The 19953-nt window shown below is 46.4% G+C and overlaps 1 protein-coding gene across 5 annotated transcripts in view; it reads right to left on the reverse strand.

Annotated features, from left to right (window-relative positions):
• Positions 1 to 19953, reverse strand: part of LOC102447587 (glypican-5-like) — a 741836-nt gene that overhangs the window by 453795 nt on the left and 268088 nt on the right. The gene's annotated exons all lie outside the window — the stretch shown is intronic.

Below are 19953 nucleotides of genomic sequence, written 5' to 3' on the forward strand. Positions count from 1 at the left end.
ACAGTGCCAGTAATTTGGTCCTGGGGTGATGGTGAGCATTGCCTTAACATGGCTGGTTTGCCTTGGTGCTGAATGGGGGCTGGTGCCAGCATTAACTCAGTGCTGGTGCCACTAACATTGGTGCCACAGAAGATGGGTGTTCCAAAGGCAGTGCTGAGGGGAGGACTGGGGTTGGTGCTGGTTCCATGTACAGTACTGCAGGCAGTGCTGGTGTCAAGGCCAAGCCAACACTGAAGTTTGGCTTGAAGTTTAGGAATGAGTGGCTGGCAAGTGCACTGTCACAAGGAGGGTGCAGGAGCGCAGTGGGGGTAAGGTACAAGGTGTAGGAGGGCCATATGTGGGTCCAGCCCATGGGTGTTCTCAGATCACAGGCACCCGGAATAAGTTCAAGTGTAGTTTTTAAGCACTCTTTTTAATGGCATACGTGTCAAATTGAGAATATGCCTTTGAATTAGACATGGACTGTAGAAGGTTCACACACTAGCTAGTGTGGTCCCTCATTGCTAGACATAGTGTAATAGCCCTTCTGTGTCTGCTGTCTCTGCTGGCATCTACTCTATTGCTTCTTACGACAGTCTTTTGAACTGGGGGCTTACAGCCTCCCCTGTCCAGGGTAGGAAAACTCTTGATAAAACAGGATGTCTGAGTGACCATGCACCAGAACTTGAGCTCTAGTTTGGGCTCCATAGTCCTTGTACCCTTATTCCATAGGTTTACACCATCCATCCCTGTAGGGTTCATAAAGGGAACCCCGTCCTGCCTTTTCCTATGGTTTCAGCCTTAGGCCCTTGTGATAAGCAACTAGGGTTTGCTTCTTCTGATCCCTCCCAAGGCTGTTTCTTTCTGTTGCCTATAGCATCCATCTTGAAGCTGTGCTCTCCTGCCACTTCTCCCCGTAGTTTTGTCTTTGTGCCCCTTTTCTCAGATTGCTGCTTAGAGCTTTACCAGAGTGGGTCATGGCTTCTGGACCACCCTAGAGGTCTGCTTTAGTGCAAACAATCACAGGATCAAGGGTCATAATTAATCTTAATCTTCAATTAAAAAACTTTAGTAAAGCCATAACATTCCTTCTTCATTTAAAATAAGGAGCATATGTTCAGTACTTGATACATTATATAATTTGAAACTCCATTTACTTTTTCAATGAATTTACTTGACATTTATTGAAAATCTATTACAAACTTATAAAATTCTACTTATTGAAAACTGTAGGTTGTGTAACATCCATCATATGCACAGAGACTGTGATAACACAATGTTATGACTGCACGTGCTGATTTGTAATGTCCAAAATACAGCAGTTTCGTATCAGCAGATGTCAAAACCATATGACAGAGGAAGATTTGTAAGTTTTAGTCCTGTCTTTTTAAAACAGATACAAATGTGACCCGGAAAGAGTTTTACTGCAAGTTTTGGTCTTTCTGGGAAGATAAAAGCAACAAAAATTACTTCATAGCTAGGATTTTTACTAGTAATTTCTGATTTAAATGTAGTCCAATTAAGAATATGAATGCTTTCACTTTTGGTCCTAAATTAAGCACTGCTATTTTTTTTAACGATTAGTGTCCCGCTCTATTTTCATGGGAAAATTCTGATTGATTTAAATGAAAGCAAAACTCTGGGCCCAAGATAAAGATATTAGGCTCTGAACCATTCATTAAAAAATTGGTAAATATTTTGGATGGACTGGCCAGAAGGGAGCTCTGGGGAATGGTGGATAATCATCCACATTTTAGGGCAGTATTTCATTTACTATGGAAATATTTAAATGATTATGGGAAACCAGAAACATGTAAGTTACATTCAGTTCTTCTTGATGTGGTCTATCTTTTCAATTCTTCAGATTAATCATTTTTAATACATACTGTGGTTCAATGAACCACAATAATCATTTTAGCCACTCTCCTTCTCTGTAGAGATTCACTTCTCCAAAGCCCATTTTGTCTGCAGTGCACTAACACCCTCACCTTAGCGCTACTGAAATGCTATGATGGAATGAAAAGTCTTAAACTGTTAGAGAAATTGCAAAATGTCAATACATAATCATTAACTAAGCACTTTTGCTTTCTACCTTATGCATTCATTTGCAAGTATTTTGCAACCTCTGCATCTACACTTTTCTGCTAATTGGCTTTGCGTCTGATATACTTTTATGCAAAGGAGAAAAATTAACCCCCGTCTGATAGCTCTGAAAAATTTCTGGGGCAGTCAATGAATGAGTCATCTCTGCATCCCTTAAAACTACACACTAGTCATATATGCACCATGCATATTACATGCATGTTGCAATAAATCAGAGAATCAGTGGACTGAAGGGACTACATATAGTCCAATCCCCTGCACTCCTAGTTTTATTTATCCCTGACAGGTGTTTGTCTACCCTATTCTTAAAAATCTCAAATGAAGGAGATTCTACAACCCTTGTAGGCAATTCATTCCAATGTTTAAATTCCCTGAGTTACGAAGTATTTCTTAATGTTCAAACTACACATCCCTTGCAGCAATTTAAACCTATTGCTTCTTGTCCTCTACTCAATGATTAAGGAGAACAATTGTTCTCCCTTCTCCTTGTAACAACCTTTTAGGTACTTGAAAACTTATCACATCTCCCTCTCAGCCTTCTCTTTTTCAGATGAAACAAATCAATTTTTTTAAATCTTCCTTTATAAGTCATATTTTCTAGACCTTTAATCTTATTTTGTTGCTCTTCTCTGGATTTTCTCCAGTTTGTTCACATTTTTCCTGAAATGTAGTGCCGAGAAATGGACACAATACTCCAAGGCTACGTCTACACTGGCCCCTTCTTCGGAAGGGGCATGCTAATTTTGAAAGTGGGAATAGGGAAATCCGTGGGGGATTTAAATATCCCCCGCGGGATTTAAATAAACATGGCCGCCGCTTTTTTTCCGGCTTGGGGAAAAGCCGGAAAAAAGCGTCTAGACTTCAGGAAAGTAGGAATAAGAGATCCTCCGGAAAAGGGCTTTATTCCGGAGGATCGGGCCAGTCTAGACACTTTTTTCCGGCTTTTCCCCAAGCCGGAAAAAAAGCGGCGGCCATGTTTATTTAAATCCCGCGGGGGATATTTAAATCCCCCACGGATTTCCCTATTCCCACTTTCAAAATTAGCATGCCACTTCCGAAGAAGGGGCCAGTGTAGACGTAGCCCAAGGGAACATCTACACAGCAGTGTTATTTTGGAGTAACTGACGTTATTCTGAAATAACAAAGTTCGCGTCTACACTACAAGCCTTTATTTCAAAATAATGTTGAGCTGGAGGACCTCTTACTCTGACTCATGGTAACCCTCATTTCACAAGGAGTAAGGGAAGTTGAAGGAAGAGTGCTCTTCCTTCCACTTGCTGCTGTATAGACAGCACCAGAAAACTGAGTTCAGCTATTTCAACTTCGGCTACCCAATTGATGTAGCAGAAGTTGCGTAGCTTAGTTTGACTTTAGCCCTGCTGTGTCAATGAACCCCAAGCGAGGCCTAATCAGCACAGAACAGAGCAGAAGAATTACTTTCAGTATCACTTACAACACTCCTGCTAATACTTCCCAGGTGATATTTGCTTTTTGGCAACAGTGCTACAGTATTGATTCATATTTAGCTTGTTGTCCACTGTGACCCCAGATACTATTCTGCAGTACTGTGTCCTAGATAGTCATTTCCCATTTTGCATGTGTGCAACTGATTGTGGAGTACTTTGCATTTCTCCATATTGAATTTAATTCTGTTTACTTCAGACTAATTCTCCAGTTTTTCTCAGATCATTTTGACTTTTAATCTTATACAATTTAACAGTCATTATTCCCCTGCTGGAACATTGGTTTAAAAGTGGATCCAACGTCACGTTAATCAGCAATGGCCATATAAAATGACTTTACCTCATGGCCATGATTATGGGTTTTTTCCTTCTGGGAAACAATTTCCTGTTGAACTTGAAAGCTTTCGATTGCACTACCTAGACCTATGCGAAGATTGAATATGTTCAAATAGTGATAGAAATGTAGCCGTGTTAGTCTGGTGTAGCTGAAACAAAATACAGGACTATGTAGCACTTTAAAGACTAACAAGATGGTTTATTAGATGATGAGCTTTCGTGGGCCAGACCTACTTCCTCAGATCAAATAGTGGAAGAAAATAGTCACAACCATATATACCAAAGGATACAATTAAAAAAAATTATCACCTCTAATACCATTAGCTCATAGACATTTACCTTCCTTCCTCCCCTACCCCTACATCCTCCTTCTGTTCTGAAATGTGATTTGTCCTTTTCATATGTGTTCACTTTTTTTTAATTGTATTCTTTGGTATATGTGGTTGTGACTATTTTCTTCCACTATTTGATCTGAGGAAGTGGGTCTGGCCCACGAAAGCTCATCATCTAATAAACCATCTTGTTAGCCTTTAAAGTGCTACATAGTCCTGTATTATGTTCATATAAGCTTTAGAAACTGAAAAAGTAACTTTAAAAACAGCCACAGAAGCAGTCCAGATTTGGGTTATGACTTGCAGCCAAACCAATAGATACTATGATCCCATTAGAGCTTACAAACTGACAGAGACAAATGCATCAGTACTGGGATAAGGGATTTCTGGGGCTACAGGGAGGGATGTTGGTGATTCAACAAGGAGCCATTGCACAAGGAAGGCAATAGAGGGCACTCTGCTGCTGGAGTTCTACCAGTTTGTAACACAAGCTAATTTATACAGCATCTTCCAACTGAAGGTTTTGTTATGCCTTGGGTACACTAATTATAGCTTCATAGTACACTTGGGAGATCTGGATAATGGGAAGCATGAAGCAATTAAAGACAAAAATTTCAAATTTGGGTGCTTAGGTTCGGGATTTAAAGGCATATTTAGGAAACTAAACACAAGTGGCCTAATTTTTCTGAAGCGCTGCTGCTCCCACGGAAGCCAATTACATAGGCTTTCCCTTACTCCTGTCTTCTCTCTACATAGGAATGATCATACTGTTCTTCAGTTTAATGCAATGCCACTATACAAAAATAGCAATGATGTCAGCAGCAGGGTTCCCTCTAAGCTGAAGGGCAGCACAGCTTCACAGGTGATTAATCAGCCCTGCCCAGTCAGAGACTCAGGGTTCTGTGCAGGGAGCTGACTGACTGGGCGGGACTGATGAATCACCTGTGAACCGGTGCTACCAGGCACCTTAGAGGGAACACTGATCAGTAATTTCACATTTCTCATTGGGACCTGCTAAATCCTGCATTTGAATCACAGGACTGCGAAATGTACAGAATAACAATGCAGATCACAGCGTATTAACCAGTTTAGATGATATGTGAAAAAGAGGGAGGATGTGTCCACCTAGCAGATATGGATGAATATTCATACTGCAAGACATGACATGGTAATTGCTCTAGATTTGGATTAATTGTGTTTGATTAATATTTATTGCTGCTTCATCTGCCTTGACTGTCTAAGTTCAGTGTAGTATTTGTAAGTACCTGTACATCTATTAAAATGCTGTATCCCTAATGAGCATCACCAGAGAATTGCTAACGTGCATCTGGACTAAGAATGCACCAGTTATAGACTATTTTTTCCTTTCTCCAGCCTCAGAGAAAGGACCACATCAGAAAAGACTGTTTGACTATAAATCAAGACCATATGAAGTTAGATTCTATGGGTTTTTAAACTTGGGATCTGATCCAAATCCCCTTGGGATCAATGGAAAACCTCTCATTGTGACTTTGGATAAGGCCCTTAGGCCTATGTATTATTTTCATAAAAGATGAGCATGTGGGAAATCCCTCTGAATTCCCATGGACTCCAGAGCTGAACTTTCGGCACTGAGATGTGAAAATCATCACCCATTTCTCTAATTCCTCTCTTTGCTAACAATAGCAAAGCCCATACATACAGCCGGAGCCTCGTACCTTCAGCTCCCAGTGAAGCCTGCACCTTGCAGGACTGGGCATTTACAACCCTTCAAAATTTGTTGGGTCTTTTTACACCAGTGGTTGGTAAGAAGAGAGCAAAGAGGGTCACAATCTTCTAGTGACTGATGAAGAACCCTCCCTAAAGAGAATAAAGGGATTGTAATTAAAACAGCAGCGGGGAAGAAGTAGTATTTGCAAATCACATAAGGTTTCTCACAGGGGAGTTGTGAGGTACTACAGTAAGGGCTGGGAAGGCCATATATCCTATGAATATGACAAACAGACTTTTTTTCTCCAAGGTTTCATGAAATAACAGTGAACAGTGAAACTTTCTATCCTGAAAGAAAAATCTCTAATCACAGGCAGGGTAGCATTAGTGGCAAGTGGGTGTGAGGGACCCTCTTCCCATTGGTGCCATTCCAAAACCCATGAAGGCCCTAGGATTTCAACTTGGAGGTCATTGGCGGGGCTGTCTTTTGCTGTCCCGCTGAACAGCATGTCGCCGCAGAGTCACAACTCTGCACAAACCACTCTATCTCAAACATTCTTCCTCACAAAAATTCATGCAAAATATATCAACACAAGGGCAACTTTTTACACTGCCAGGCTGCGTCTAGACTGGCATGATTTTGCGTAAATACTTTTCACGGAAAAGTTTTTCCATTAAAAGTATTTCCGCAAAACAGCATCTAGATTGGCACGGATGCTTTTGCGCAAAAGCATCCATGCCCATTATAGACGTGCTTTTGCGCAAGAGAGCTCTGATGGCCATTTTAGCCATTGGGCTTTCTTGCACAAAAAATTAAGGTGCCTGTCTACACTGGCCCTCTTGTGTAGACAGCTGGCAAGTTTTTGCGCAAAAGCGGTCGCTTTTTCGCAAAATCTTGCCAGTCTAGACACACACCCAATGTATTACATCGTAGTATGAGCTTTCAAGTCTCCAGCATGATTTGAAAAGGTACAGTAGAAAAAATCATTTTACAGTATGAATGCTGCACACCAATTCATTTGGCAGAACTTAACCATCAGCTATGTCTGCTGACTGATACACAAGCCCATTTTCAAATACTGTCTTGTGGTGGTTTATGTTGCATTTGTGTGTTATAAATAATGTCAGCATTGCATTTGTTTTTCCTAAGTAGCCTGAATGTCAATTAGTGTATGCCATAAATAAATACTGCTCAGTTTCCAGATATCCTTATGAAATACAAGAAGGGACAATGAAATAAAAACTGGGATTGCTGCCAGTTTCAAAGGCTGTGTAACCTCAAACTAAGGTTCACAAGATCCCACCATATTAATACTGGAGTTCTATTTTCTGAATCAGTAGTAAATCTCTATTTTGGGTTCAGTGTTATTTATTATCAAAGAAATCTTACCCTTGCTGTTTTGGTATCCTACGAAGGGAGAAAGAGCATAGAGAAATGAATTCTTCAGGCAAGTAGCAGAGCAGCATTCCTGCTCATGGCTGAAGAGGGCATAAGGAAGAAGAACTGGTTACTATGCTAGCTTGTTAAACAGGTTCTGAAAGAAGCTAAATATGCCAGCAAGAGGGCATATCCACCCCCCACCAATTGTTACACATAGTATTGTCAGCAGTATTCATTCCCTGGTGTACATTCTCCCACTTTCCAGGGGGACAGCCATGTGGAGAACTGGTTAAAAAACATGTTTTTTTTCCTGCCATAATTTCTGAATGAACAATTTTCATTTTGTTCAGAGGGGTAGCCATGTTAGTCTGTATCTTCCTTTGACTTCCTGCGGTGCAGACAGCACCAAAAAGCTGAATTAAGCTATTTCAAATTCAGATATGCAATTCATGTAGTTGAAGTTGTGTATCTTAATTCGATTTTTGCCCTGTTGTGTAGACGTACCCCTAGGGCATAAGCTTTCTTGGGTAAAACACACTTGCTGTAATAAATCTGTTAGTCTCTAAAGTGCCATAGGACTCTACCTCGATTTTAATTCCAAATTTTTTCACTTTTGGCTGGACATTTTAGATATGAATCAAAATTTCCATTGCACTTTGGATTTGAAAAGGAAATGCTTTCAACATTTCAGATTTTTCTTTTCCCCTTTCTAACTCCACTTTTCCTGTTTTCTACCATCTACCTCCCTCCACTTCCACTTTTTTAAATTTTCTCAAATTTTTCGAAACGTATAAATTGTCAAGAGGAAAAATGAATCATTGTAACATTACCACTATATAATATTTCAAATGTCCTTAGCTTCCAATATTTGGAACATGCTGGGGGATTATCAAAAACTAAAGGAACAATCCAGATTTGACATCAAACAAAATGTTTCATTATTTTAGAAGCCTTCCACTGAAAAATTGAAAAAAGAATTTTTTGACAAGCACCCTCCAGCATGTCTCTTGTACTGTATGATCCTGGAATAGAAGCACTGACCAGAATTACAAACGTATAGACCAGATGGCTTCTTGAGTTCTCTTCCCAGCCCTATATTTCTATGACTCTACTCCTGTTAATCAGTGAAGGGCTTGACACTTTTTTTTATCACTATAAACTATGATTTAGAATATTACATTGTTGCTGTCAATTCTGAGATTAATTTACATGCAAATCACTTGTCATACAAGTAGCTCCTCAAATACTAAATTTCCAAGTTATCTTCAGATACCATCTTTTTTATTCAATTAAGCTGAAGCTATTTACGCATAGTGTTATAGATACAGCTGTTGGGGAAGTGGAAGCTCCGCTTCATGGGAAACATGATGAGGTCAACATTTGTTGTTGTTCCAGACTGGACCAAAATAGATATCTCATTTTGAAATTTCTACTGAAATGAAATGTCAAAAAACCCTCAAATTGTTTCAGATCAACTGAGTCATATTGTTTTGACTAAACATTTTGAAACAATGTGATGTTTTCAAACAATGTAATGTTATTTCTATACTATAAAATAATACACAGTTCATAACATAATTTTGTCAAAATCCGCACATTCCTACTGAATGTTTTGATTTCAATGGATTGGCATTTTCCGATGGAAAAAAACATTCAGCTAGAAATTTTTTTACCTGCTTGAGTTATAATGCCCTGAAACACATTTTGTCAATAACAGTACTGGATAGAGCTAGACTCTAAGGCCTTCTTCTATCCCTAGACTAGATGTTATCTTATACTTCAAAGTCATCACATGCAGAGCACCAGAAATGACATCGGAAAGAGTCCCACAGAGAGAGCACTCTACAGCACTAACTTCTCTGGGCTAGGGCAAGGTGTGAGAAACTAAAATAACTGGTTTTTCATCTCCTTGTCAGTTAACAAAAATATACTTTCACACGACATAGCTCCCTGCCTGTTTCCATGCCAGATGATATCTATATATGGGCTCCCCTCTTTCTTTCTTTCTTTCTTTCTTTCTTTCTTTCTTTCTTTCTTTCTTTCTTTCTTTCTTTCTTTCTTTCTTTCTTTCTTTCTTTCTTTCTTTCTTTCTTTCTTTCTTTCTTTCTTTCTTTCTTTCTTTCTTAAGTGCCCTTGTGAGGTCTTTGGGCAATTCCTAGAACTACAGCTGTAGAGCACTTGCTAATTAGAGGATGAAAGTGGTAGCGGAATCCTTTAAAAAACAGGATCTTGATGGCACTTGTGTGTGCAGAGTCACATATTTCTAGAAATGTCTAAGGAATGGCTAATGCAAAAAAACCAAAATCTCCAACTCTGAATCTCAGGACAAAGTCTTTAATTGGTTGCTAGCACCTGAGGAACCAGAGAAGCTTATTCAAGAACTTTTTTTCACCTGATGCATTTCACTTGGGTTTAAAGCCAAGCATGGGCAGTTGGTGACACTGACTCTTGGGGAGGCAAACTCCCCAGCCCACGTCTTCTGCCTATGATTCTGCCCATACATCACTCTACTCTGCTCCATGCCCGATCTCCTCCCTCGTCTCCCTCTTTCTCTTCTCTCCCACTCTCTTCTCACCCTCTACAAACCCAAAGGAAGCCAGTGGTATTTGGAAAAAGCCCCCACTCTTCTGCATTTTCTTTCTAAAGAAAATGGAGCATGTTTTCCTCTTCATGCCAGATGGTGAAGATTGGAATTGCAGAAGGTATCTAATTAAAAGCACTAAATTTGGGAATAAAAAATGTCAGTCACAGGTTTTTTGTTATACCCAGAGATTTATTTGCAGTTAGGGAAAGTCAGCTATCTTGCTATATACAACATTAAATATTATTAAATACATGATGCTTCTTTTCTTTACATTTTCTTAATATTTCTAAGCTGATTTTACTTAAGCCTTCCAGATTACTACATACTTAACTCACTAAAACAAATTAATCAGTCACAGAGATTTAGGGTGTTCATAACAATGTTCACTGTTGTTAGAAAAAGGGAACACTAATTTACTTTGATCTCTCTAACGATAGACATGTTTATGAAATTTCACTAACTTTAAAAATATGTTTCCAAAGATTTTAGGCATGAAAAATAATTTCATATCTTATTAAAGTACTGATTTTGGTGAAGGGTTCTCTTAAAAATAGATAATCAAATAGTAAGAAATGGAAACTTTCTGGAAGTAAAGGGGTGTTGTCCCTTGAGGTAAGGGTTGAAGGGAGAAAGATTAAATTTACAGAGATAGTTAGAAAACACAGGAGAACTTGGAAATAAGTTTTTGTGCTATAGTAATTAAAATTAAAGTGTGTATTTTAGATACTGGTATTCTTTTGAGGGATTTATTTAAAGATATGTTTGAAGAGCCACGCATTTAAGGCAAAAGAGGAATACTCACTTTGTGCACCTAAAGGTCTATGCAAGGATTTTTTAGATATGAGATTTTTATAATCTTTAGCAGCACCTTAAGGAAATATTTGAAAGCAAATTTTAAACTAAGGTCCTGTAAATTAATATGTTCTGAGTAAATAGTACAGTAATGCACAACTGTTTGTCAATACATTCAGAAACTGGCAGTATATATGTGGAAGATGGCAAATGCCTGTTAAATGGTTTCATTGCCACTTGAATGGCTCTCTAACAGTATAAATGTTCTGCTAATCGGTCTGGCATGATGGAAGGCTTTTCACTTTTAAGTTACTAGATCTGAGACTTAGCTGGCTGCAGGAAGGGTCAGAACAGGGATAGGAAGAGCTGAAAGGTTGGGCACTAAGTCCCAGGAGAGGCAACACATTCCCTTCCCTTTTATACTGCCCATGAAGTTAAGGTTTCAAAATAAAAGCCTAAAGGCAGTGCTGTGCCCCTTGCAGCTTCCATCCCAGGCAGACACCAGCACTTCTGGTTTTCAGGGATAACCTAGCGGCACAGGAGCCAATCTGCCCAGCACTTTCCCTCTCCCAGCTGCTGGAACAGAAAACATGGTTGGAGGCATTTCTAGAGTTTCCCTACTCTCCCCTGCCCACTGACTCCCATTATGACCTGTCAGGGATGTCAGAAGCTGGCGTAACTTTAAATAGGTTTTCGGCTGCTCTTTTGTTGATGCCTGCCTGCCAAGAATGCCCTCTGCAACCCTGTAGCTAGACTGCATGCTCCTCCAATGAGAGTGGAGGGCTGGACTGGGCTTCTGAAAAGAGAAAAGAATGGTTACTTACCTGTAACTGTTGTTCTTCGAGATGTGTTGCTCATGTCCATTCGAAGTAGGTGTGCGCACCGCGTGCACCACGTCTTCCGGAGTGTTTTCCCTAGCGGTACCCGTAGCGCCGGCGGGGCGCCCCTTGGATTGGCGCCGCCATGGCGGGGCATAAGTATCCCTGCCGGCGCTGCCCCACCTCAGTTCCTTCTTGCTGGATATTCCGACGAAGGGGAGGTAGGGTGGGAGTCAAATGGACATGAGCAACACATCTCGAAGAACAACAGTTACAGGTAAGTAACCATTCTTTTCTTCTTCGAGTGGTTGCTCATGTCCGTTCGAAGTAGGTGACTACCAAGCTAACCCCAAGGAGTAGGGGTCGGAACAGTCATAGCACCAGAGTCATAAAGGAAGGTGAACAATAAACAGATTTATTTGAACAATTAAACAGTGACAAGTCACCAACCCAGAACAAAGACAACCAGATCTACATATTTGCATATTTACATCACAGATTTGAAGACTGCAGAGCCCACCCTTGCATCCTCCCTGGCCTGTTGAGGTAGCGCATAATGTGTTGCAAACGTGTGGAGGGAAGACCAGATGGCTGCTCTGCAAACTTCTGTGATAGGTACTTGGGCACCAAAGGCTACCGAGGACGCCTGCGCCCTGGTAGAGTGTGCCTTCACCCTGAGTGGGGTTTTGCCAGCCAGTTGATAACACTCTGCTATACATTGCACTACCCATCTTGATAACCTTTGCGTAGAAATAGGTGAACCTTTCCCCTTATCCCCAAATGCAACGAACAATTGTTGGGATTTACGGAAGGGCTTGGTTCGGTCAATATAAAAAGCCAGCGCTCGCTTGGCATCCAGGGAGTGTAGAACACGCTCCTTAGGGGATGCGTGAGGTTTAGGGAAGAACACCGGTAGATAAATCTCCTGAAATAGGTGAAAAGGAGAAACCACCTTCGGAAGGAAGGTTGGATGAGGCAGTAGCCTTACGTTATCATGTGAAAAGACAAGATAGGGCGGCTCTATAGTCAGCGCCCTTAACTCTGATACCCTTCTGGCAGATGTAATGGCTACTATGAAAGCAACCTTCAATGAAAGGTGCTTCAGCGAGCATGTAGCCAAAGGCTCAAAAGGAAGGGACATAAGCCTGTGAAGGACCAGGTTGAGGTTCCATTCAGGGAATGGAGCCCTCACCAAGGGGTACCATTTCTCCAAACCAGTAAGAAACCTTTTAACCACCTGGTTAGAAAAAAGAGAGGCTCCCGCCGTACCAACATGGAAGGTGGAGAGAGATGCCACATGGACTTTAATAGAAGAAAAGGACAGGCCAGAAGAACGGAGTTGAAAGAGATAGTCGAGAATAGTTGGAATAGGGGCCGAGGATGGTTGTACTCCTCTCCGGGACGCCCAAGACGACAAGTGCCGCCACTTGGCAGCATACGACCGTCTAGTAGAGGGCTCCCTGATGCTAAGGAGCACCATCTGTACCTCTCGGGAACATTCCCTTTCTGGTTGGTTCAACCATGGATAAACCAGGCCGTTAGGTGAAGAGACCGGAGATCCGGGTGAACCATTACCCCCCCCGTCCCAAGGTTGGGTTAGCAGATCCCGAACTGGAGGGAGTGCTATAGGGTCTTGGGTCAGCATGTCCACCAGGATGGGGAACCAGAACTGCCTGGGCCACCTGGGGGCTATGAGGATGATCGAGCACCTGAAAGTTCTCGCTCTGGTCAATACCCTGGAAATTAGTGGAAATGGGGGAAAAGCATAGAGAACGCCCTTTGGCCACATGGTCATCAGGGCATCCCCCAGGGAATATTCCCCCAGCCCCAGCAGGGAACAGTAGTTCCTGCACTTTGCATTGCGCACTGAGGCAAACAGGTCTAGGTGGGGATAGCCCCACCTGCGCAAAACCTGGCTGAGGACAGAGTTCTTGAGTGACCACTCGTGGGCTCCAAAGGATCTGCTCAGTGTGTCTACAAGTAGGTTTTTGCACCCAGGAAGGTATTCCGCCTGAGGCGTGATATTGTGTGTGACACACAGATGCCATAGACGCAGGGCCTCCTTGCATAGGGGTGACGAATGCGCCCCACCCTGCTTGTTGAGGTAGAAAACCGCTACAGTGTTGTCCATACATACCAGGATGGAGTGGTGGGAGAGCCTTGGCAGGAATGCTTCGCAGGCCCTCCTCACCGCCCGCAGTTCCCGGACGTTGATGTGCAGGGACTGTTCGGGAGGGGACCAGAGGCCCTGAGTTCTGTGGCACCCGAGGTGTGCACACAATCCCAGGTCGGACGCATCGGTGACCAGCGTCAGCGAGGGGGGAGGGGTGTTGAAGGGAACCCCGCTGCGCACCACGGATTCCTGGGTCCACCAGAGTAGGGAGTCCAGAATGTCCGAGGGCACTGATACTATGGAGTCCCATAGACCCTTGGACTGGCAGAATGCCTTCGCCAACCACGCCTGCAGAGGTCTCATCCTCATCCTGGCATGCCGCACCGTGTAAGTGCATGCCGCCATATGGCCCAGGAGCCTGGAGCAGACCCGAGGAGTCATGATGGGGGACTGGGTTAGTTCCGAGATCAGCTCCACTATGGAGAGGAACCTGCTGTGAGGCAGGAACGCTCCTCCACCTTCGCATCGAGGAGGGCTCCCACAAACTCTATGCTCTGGGAGGGGATCAGGGATGACTTCTCAACATTTATCATGAGCCCTAACCTTAAGAAGAGAGCTCTTATGAGTGATACGTGAGCTTCTACCTGCTCGTATGAGCGACCTCGGATTAACCAATCGTCGAGGTACAGGAACACATGTACCCCTCGATTGCGCAGAAAGGCGGCAACCACAGCCATACATTTTGTGAATACCCTTGGTGCAGTACATAACCCAAAGGGGAGTACCGTAAACTGAAAATGGTAACGGCCCACCATAAACTGGAGGAACCTCCTGTGACCGGGCCTGATAGCCACATGGAAGTAGGCGTCCTTTAGATCGAGAGTCGCGTACCAGTCGCCCAGTTGTAGCACTGGGATGACCGAGGCTAAAGTCACCATTCTGAACTTGTGTTTTACCACCGCCTTGTTTAAGTGTCGAAGGTCCAGGATAGGACGGACTCCCCCTTTTGGTTTTCGGACGACAAAATAATGGGAGTAGAACCCCTTGCCCCGCAGATGCGGGGGGACCCTTTCTATTGCTCCTTTTTCGAGGAGTGCCCCCACTTCCTGAAATAGGATGTGTTCGTGAGGGGTGTCCCTTATTAGGGTCAGGGTAGGGGGTTTTGAAGGCGGTGGGCCCAGGAACGGGATAGAATAGCCGAATGTACAATGTTCAGGACCCAGGCATCTGATGTTATTCGGGCCCATGCCTGGGCAAAACAGGAAAGCCGGGCCCCAAACGGGGGGTCAGGGTGGCAGACTGGTACGGGACTCTCGAACACCATGTCAAAATTGAGGCTTACCCTGATTGGAAGGGTCGTGGGGACCTGCCCGTTGGGGATCTGACCTGGGGCGACGATGTCGACCCCTAGGCCCTTGAGGGTGTGCAGCCGCCCCGGAACTTCCACCGGAGGCCCGGGAGCGGCACCTCCAGAAATCCCCAGGGGGGACCTGGGGCTGCGCTCTACCCTGCTGCCTAAACGGCAGTTGTCGCCGCTGCATGGCTGGCGTGTGTATGCCTAAGGACTTCAGAGTTGACCTCGTGTCCTTTAGGGTATGGAGCCTGGAATCTGTGTGCTCTGAGAACAAGGCCTTCCTTTCAAAGGGCAAGTCCTGGATGGTATGCTGCACGTCCGAGGGAATCCCCGAGACGTGGAGCCATGCTCCACGGCGCATAACAACACCCGCCGCCATGGTGCGGGCTGCCGAGTCCACAGCCGCTTGGAGGGCAGTTTGTGTGATGACTTTACCCTCGGAAGCCATAGCTGCAAACTCCCGGCAGGAGTCGGTCTCTAAATTTTTCGACTGCCTGCCAGGTGTTGAAAGCATACCTGCTCAGCATCGCCTGTTGGTTAGCGATACGGAGCTGCAGAGCACCCGTAGCGTAGACCTTGCGGCCCAACAAGTCCAGCTTCTTGGGCTCCCTTGCCTTCAGAGAAGGCCCGGGCTGGGGAAGCCTTTCTTTTTGGGCCACGGCCTGTACGACCAATGATCCCGGGATGGGCTGGAAGTAAAGAAACTTGTGACCCGACTGTGGGACGAAATAACGCCTTTCTACCCCTTTTTGGGTAGGAGTCAGGGTTGCTGGCGTTTGCCACAGGGCATTAGTAATCTTTGAAACTGTTTTATTGAGCGGTAGAGCGAAACGCACAGGGGTGTCCTCAGTGAGGATGTCTACCATTGGATCAGTATCCTCAATTATGGGATCAACCGGAACAGCCAGGTTGGAAGCCATGCGCCGCAGGAGGTCCTGATGTGCTCTGGCATCCATTGATGGTAGCCCAGGCGCTGGGTCTGCCAGTGCCTCATCGGGGGAGGACGACGAAGATGACTCCTGAATCAACAGGGGAGCAGTCGTGAGACCAGCTGCGGGGCCGGTTGGACGGTCTGAGCTTCCGGAGGAACTGTCTCCGGTACCGGTGGTTGCGGTGCCGCAGGATCTTGTTGCGGCACTCGAAGGGCGGAGGAGGGCGCCCTAGACAGGGACGCAGAGGGGCGGGAACGGTGCCCTGAAGCCTCCGACCCCATAGATGGTGGTGGTTGTCCCTGCCACTGATGATAGGCCCAGAGAGTCCAAAAAGGCCACTGCGGATGAGGGGGCCACATCTGCTGGTTGTGGTCCCTCCGGTGCCTGGATCTGGACCTGTGGGTCGAGGAAGCTCCCGAAGACCCTGACCGCACAGACACCGCGTCCGAGTCCGAAGAGTAATCGGATTCTGGCCAAGGGAGAGCCGATGAGGAGTGCAGTGCAAACTTGGCCATCGACTCCGGTTTGCCCTCATGGGTGCGGCAAGGATGTGCCGTCTGAGGTACCGGGGGACCCATGCCCGGTGCCGTAAGGGCCGCTGATAACTGCGGCACTGGGGGACCCAGACCCAGTGCAGTGAACTGCGCTGGAGCAGTCAGCTGTGGCACCGGGGGGGCCCAGGCCCAGTGCCGGTTGCACCGTCAGTAACTGTGGCACGGGGGTACCCAAGCCCGGTGCTGTTTGCAATGCCATTTGCGGCACCGAGGTGCTCAGGCTCGGTGCCGGTTGCACCATTTGTGGCACCGGGGTACCTAGGCCTGGTGCCGAGTGCGTCGCGTGAAGTTGTGGCACCAGGGTGCCCAGGCACAGTGCCCGCTGCATCACCAGTAACTGCGGCACCGAGGTGCTCAGGCTCGGTATCGGTTGCGATGCCTGGAGTTGCGGCACCGGGGTGCCTAGGCCTGGTGCCAGGTGCATCGCGTGTAGCTGTGGCACCGGGGTGCCCATGCCCGGTGCCGATTGCGCCGACTGAAGCTGCGGTACTGGGGTGCTCAGGCCCAGTGCCGATAGTGTGGCCAGCAGCTGTGGCACCGGGGTGCTCAGGCGCGGTGCTGATTGCGTGGCCAGCAGATGCAGCACCGAGGTGCTCAGGCTCGATGCCGAGTGAGTCGTGCTCGACTGAAACAGTACCAGGGTGCCCAGGCCCGGTACCAGGGTAGACCACTGGGTCGATGCCGGTGCCGATGACAGCACGGAGACGGACGCCGACTCCTAGGAGGCCACATGGCCATGGGGGTATGGCACCGGTACGGCCAAGAGGGGCTCTGGCAACTTGGAGAGCAACGACCTGCCATGGCTTGAAGCTCCCTGAGAATGACGATTAGGCATCGTGAAGGGTGCCGTAGTAGTAGCGGGAGCCGACCCCACCGGGGTTGGTCCCGATGCATAATCCACCATAGCATGCCGACCCTGGCCATGCATGGGCAACGGCAGTGCCCTCCAAGCTTCCACCGGGGGCGACCTCGACCCGTCCGAGTCGACCGACGACAGCGGGGAGGTTGTAAGACTTATTAGGTCCTGCGCCGCTTCAAAGGTGTCCAGCGTAGACGGACGATGAGAGGGCAGGCGACCAGGGCTCACTAGACCCCGTCGGTGCCAACGGTGCACCGGAGGGGAAACACACACCGGTGAACTGCCGGTGCGGAATCCAGCAGACGTCGGCTTCTTAGATGGAGACCTGCCTCGGGACTTCTTCACCCTCTTAGATGGTAGAGAGTGAGATCGGTGCTGGGATCTTGACATCGATGCCCAGTGCCGGTGTGCGGCCTTGCACGTGGAAGCTGGTGCGCTGTGCACCGCAGGCTGGTCCGGCGGTACCGGTTGAAGCACCGTCTCCATGAGGAGAAGCTTCAAGTGGGAAACTCTTTCTTTCCTTGTACCGGGCTTGAAAGACTTGCAGATTTTGCAGGCAATTGCCAAATGAGCCTCACCCAGACACTTAAGGCAGCTGTCGTGTGGGTCACCCCTGGGCATAAACTTCCCGCAGTTAGCGCACCCCTTGAAGCCTTGCGGCCCTGGCATTCCTTATCCCCAAGGGGGAAGGAACAAAAACAAAAAACCTAACTATCTAACTACACAAACTATTTACAATGTGAGAAACGGGAACCATTAACTATCTAAGCCTAACAGCTAGAGAGAGAGCTGCTCCAACGACCGACACGGCGGTAAGAAGGAACTGAGGTGGGGCAGCGCTGGCAGGGGTACTCATGCCCCGCCATGGCAGCGCAACTCCAGGGGGCGCCCCGCCGGTGCTATGGGTACCGCTAGGGAAAACGCTCCGGAAGACGCGGTGCACGCGACGCGCACACCTACTTCGAATGGACATGAACAACCACTTGAAGAAGAAACATCATTTTGTCGCCAGTGCTCCAGGAGTGCTGGAAAGCAGGAGACCATCTCATATAGTCCACAGCATTCAAGTCCCAGGAGGACTAGACAGGGCACTGGCCTGCTCCCTTCCCATCTTTTGAGCAGTGGCCTAGCTTCAGAGCAATCTAACCTGCCAGTAGAGCACATTCCCTTCAACAATCCATGGCATTATGCCTGCTCCTTGACTATTCATCTATCTCACTTTCAGAGGCCTTACCACAGTGGTGCTCCCCTAGCAGGACTCAGACTAACCAAGGCACAAAACCCCTTCTATGCTGGCTCCTTGGAAAGCAAATGTACAAATAGAAATGCTTGAGTTCCAGTGAGGACTGTTCAGCCAACATCATTCTCTGAATGGGCGTGACGACCTCCCTCCACTTGCAGACCACTGAGCTTCTGCATAATAATGGCTTTAAAGACACTATTCTGTGAAGCTGTTGTGGTCTTGGTCTGTAACAAGAATGCATCGTGCATTGTTACATGTAGACAAGCAATATCCTGAATGTCCAGGAACCTATAGGAAAGGATGTTTTGTTTCATTTTTCTGGTAAATTAGAGGAAGAATAAATGAATTAAAAATAAACAATTTCAGCAAAGACTTGCAGCAGGCTCTAGACAATGGAACATGCTGCATTAAGGTGCAGAATATCAACATGCAGCGTTTGTGTACAGAAATGCCAGCAGAGCGCAGGGCAGGCAGGAGCTTTACGACCACAGCAAGCCATTTTTCAGTGGGAGAAGCTTGTCTGAGTTCTGTAACTGAGCTGGTCACATTTGTCACGTTGCAGTATCTCGGCTTCACAGGAAACATGGCATGGGCTCACCGTACCAGAGCTCCACAGTCCCTATGACTAGGCATGTCAATGTCACTTTAAACGACAACCATGTAAACTATTCAAATGACATCTGTGAACTGGTTCAGGTCTCATATGCAGGCCTCCCTCTCTCCAGGTCAGGCAGGACCTTTGTTCCTAGGATGGCGTGTCTCCCCTCCCCCTTTGCCCTAGACAGATGGGGAAGGACTAAGGTTGCTAGGGTTGCCAGCTTTCTAATGGTACAAAACCAAACACCCTTGACTTGCCCCATGTCCCACCCCTGCCCTGCCCCTTCTCTGAGACCCTGACCCCACTCGCTCCATGCTCCTCCCTTCCTCTGTTGTTCATACTTCCCCACTCTCACTCACTTTCACCAAGCTGGAGCAGAGGGTGGGGTGCAGAGGTGTCCAGGTTCTGGGGTGGAGCAGTGGGTTCCAGATGGGCTCAGAAATGAGGGGTTTGAGGTGTGGGAGAGGGCTCCAGGTTGGGGAAGAGAAGTTGGGTGCAGAGAGGGTGAAAGCTCCACTTGGAAGTTTAGGTTCTTGGGTGGCACCAGGGAAGAAGGATTTGAGATGCAGGAGGCGGCTTGGGGGCGGGTGCAGGCTCCAGGAGGGAGTTTTGGTGCAGGAGGGACCCCGTGGACTGGGGCAGAGGTTGAAGTGTGGCAGAGGTGCTTACTACAGCTCCAAACTCCTTTAAGAGGGGGCTGGTCTCCCAGTGACCCCTTGTGATGCCTGCCCTTCCTGGTTCCCATAGTCACCTCTTGCCAGCAGCCCAAAATGGCATCTCTGCTGCAGGAGAACCATTCTGAGACCTGCATGCAGGGGGTTAA

The sequence above is a fragment of the Pelodiscus sinensis genome, chromosome 10 (genome assembly GCF_049634645.1).
Source record: "Pelodiscus sinensis isolate JC-2024 chromosome 10, ASM4963464v1, whole genome shotgun sequence".
Taxonomy (NCBI): Eukaryota; Metazoa; Chordata; order Testudines; family Trionychidae; genus Pelodiscus; species Pelodiscus sinensis.